Below are 3,492 nucleotides of genomic sequence, written 5' to 3'. Positions count from 1 at the left end.
GATAAAACCAGAAAAGAAAACTACAGACACATATTGTTAATGAACATAGATGCAAAAATTCTCAACAAGATATTGCAAACAGCATACAGACACACATCAAAAAGATCATCCACCATGTTCAAGTCGGCTTTATCCCAGAGATGCAGGGATGGTTCAATAGACGTTAAGTCAATAAACGTCATAAATCATATAAATGGGCTCAAAGAAAAGAACCACATGGTCATATCAATACATGCAGAGAAGGCCTTTGAAAAATTCAACATGCATTTATGTTCAAAGTCCTAGATGGAGTTGGACTGGAGGGAACACACCTCAACATAATTACAGCCATATATAACAAACCCACAGTCAACATCATTCTAAATAGAGAAAAACTGGAAGCATTCCCATTGAAATCAGGAACCAGACAAGGCTGTCCACTATCCCCACTTCTCTTTAACATAGTACTTGAAACTCTTGCAAGAGCAATAAGACAAGAGAAGGAAATTAAAGGGGTAATAATTGGAAAAGAAGAGATCAAATTATCCCTTTTTGCAGGTGATATGATATTATACTAAAGGACACCAAAAATTCCACCCGAAAACACCTAGAAATTATTAACACATTCAGTAAAGTGGCAGGTTACAAAATTAACCTACAAAAGTCTATAGCCTTTCTATATACCAATTATTGTGGAAAATCTTGTGACTGATTTTGCCTTTTGCCTTACATACCTATCATGCTGGAATGCATTGCTTCCTGTATAGAAACTGAAACTTACCATGATAATAGGGCATCTGGCCTGCTAGATTGTAACAGGATACTAGTCTGCCATGCTAATAAGGGATCCCATGCGCTGTGTTATGATTGGACTATTACCCTTGTATAAGCCCATACTTTCCTGCAATAAAGCAGATCTGTGTCACTGAACCTGGTCTCCTGCATCTGAATGCGGCGATGCTGGCACAGACTCCTCACCAGCCCTGGGGTCCAGACCAGACGACTGATCGGAGGAGATACTAGTCTGCCATGCTAATAAGGGATCCCATATGCTGTGTTATGATTGGACTATTACCCTTGTATAAGCCCGTACTTTCTTGCAATAAAGCAGATCTGTGTCACTGAACCTGGTCTCCTGCGTCTGAATGCAGCGATGCTGGCGCAGATTCCTCACCAGCCCTGGGGTCCAGACTGGATGACTGATTGGAGGAACTAAGAGAGCAGGAGAGTGGCCATAGCTGGAGGAAGGCAGCCACAGCCGGCAACCACACCTGGTGCCCAATGTGGGGCTTGGATCCCCTCCCCACAGAGCTGTAACACTCTGAACTGTAACACCTTGGGCTCTGCTTTTTCTTCTGGCTCGCGATCTTTGGTTGGGCGTGCTGCTCCTGTCTTCACCGATCATCTCCTTGAATGGTTCCTGAGTCCATTTGGGTACGTCTTGCAGGATGAGTGACCTCTGATATGGGGAATAGTCATCCAGCGTCTGCCAGCCCCTGCACTCCTGCACTGGTTTCTCTCCTCAGGAGTAGGCAAATTAGGGTAACAGAAAAGGATGTAACTAAGGTTTTAGATGAAGTACTAGCTCTTGCCCCCTGGTTTACAGATTCTTGTTGCTGGGATCCTGAACAATGGGCTTGCATTTTATTCTTGGCCCAGTGTAGAGAAGTCAGGGAGGGATGCCCACAGTCTGGGCTGTTCTACCCTGTTGTGACAGCCATTCTGGCCTCCCTTTGGGGGGTTCCCCCTGGAGCCCCTGAACAAGACAATCTCCTGTTAAATGAGATAGATGAGCAAATACAACAGGACACTGAGGATGGCCTGTCCCAGGCATTTCCAGTTAAAACAAAACTAATGGAGTCTTGTTCTGATGAAACTATGACTGTTAATGATGATATAAAAAATGAGGAATTGGGGTTTGAGAGCTCCCCTGATGAAAAACAGGAAGTCAAGATCATCTCTGCCCCTCCATTATAGGGCGGTGGCTACCCTCCACCATCTTGTATTGGCTTTGATGAAAAATAGGAAGTTAAGGCAGCCTCGCTCTGCCATTACAGGGCAATGGCTACTTTCCACCATCTTGCACTAGCTTTAAGGAAGTTCCCCCCAGTCCATCTACCCCTTCCTTTTGGAGGAGGACTGGAAGCCCCTCCCGCCTAGGCCCTTCTTCTATGATACAATGGGAGATTTTCCACAGTTCTTCCCAGTTACTGTCAATCAGGGACAACAGAACCCCAATGTCTGGAATCCATATTCTCATGATACCTTAAGGAAGCTGTGTAAGGCAGCAGTTGAGGATGGCATTCACTCCTCCTGGTTTGGTCGGTTATTAGATACAATCAGTCATTCGGCCAATACCCCCTATGATTGGCAGAATATCACCCTTACCTGCTTACAGGGAGGCGATTTCCTTTTATGGAAAGCTGCTTACCAATATGAATGTGAACAATAGGCAGAGCACAATAGAAATGCCAATGTCCAAAACATTGGAATTGATGCTCTAGTAGGATGCGGCAATTTTGAGAACCCCCCCAAGCTCAGGCACAGGGATCTCCCTACTACTTTGAACAAGTACGGCTTTGTGCGCTTCGTGCTTTTCGAAGTATGCTGACTCACAGTGATACCAAATTAACCAAATTGATACAAAAACCAGGCTAGTCTTTCTCTGATTTTGTTGAGAGATGCCAACAAAGTACAAATAGAAAGATCAGTCATCAGGGAGCTGCCGATGCCTTGCTCAAGGATCTTGTATATGAAGGCTGCTCTACAGAGGGTTGCCTTGCCATAGGACCTGTTAGACACAAGGATGTCTCTGAATAGATTCTGGCCTGCCGAGATGTGGGGACTGCTCGGGCCCATGTCGCAGCCCTTGCTGAGGCACTGGCTGCTCATCAGCCACAGGCCAAGATGGACAAAGGCAAATGTTGAGCCTGTGGGAGACAGGGCCATTGGTCATGTACCTGTCCTAATAAGATTATGAAAGAGGCCAAAAGGAGCCAGGTTCCCCCTTCAAAATGCCCGAGATGCCACAAAGGCTTTCATTGGACAAGAGAATGCAGGTCTAAGGTGGATGCAGATGGCAAACCCATACAAAAGGTGCCTTTAAATGGGCAATGGGGCACCTCTCAGGCCCTCCCCAAAGAGAGGAAGTAAGGGCATACACCCCCCACGGTCAATGGACAATACCTATTGATTTGCATAAGCCTAGGGTGCAACTTTCCCTAGATGGCCATAAGTTTAAAGGCCTAATTGATACAGGGGCTGATATTACTGTAATCAGACAGGAAGAAGCCTTGTCTCATTGGCACCATAAACCTGGACCCCCTATACAAGGTGTTGGGGACTTAAAAAATACTTTACAGTCCAACGTCCCATGGTCTGGACTGACCCAGATGGCAATACAGGAGCTGTTAAACCACTCCTAGCTGCAGGGCTTCCCTATAACCTGTGGGGGAGAGATATCCTCTGCAATATGGAGGTTGTTCTAACTACCAATGACAAAGCCTTTTATGA

The sequence above is a fragment of the Nannospalax galili genome, unplaced genomic scaffold, assembly GCF_000622305.1.
Source record: "Nannospalax galili isolate Female #2095 unplaced genomic scaffold, S.galili_v1.0 scaffold4, whole genome shotgun sequence".
Classification (NCBI taxonomy): domain Eukaryota; kingdom Metazoa; phylum Chordata; class Mammalia; order Rodentia; family Spalacidae; genus Nannospalax; species Nannospalax galili.
The sequence above is the reverse complement of the archived record's forward strand: the minus strand, read 5'-3'. Positions refer to the sequence as shown.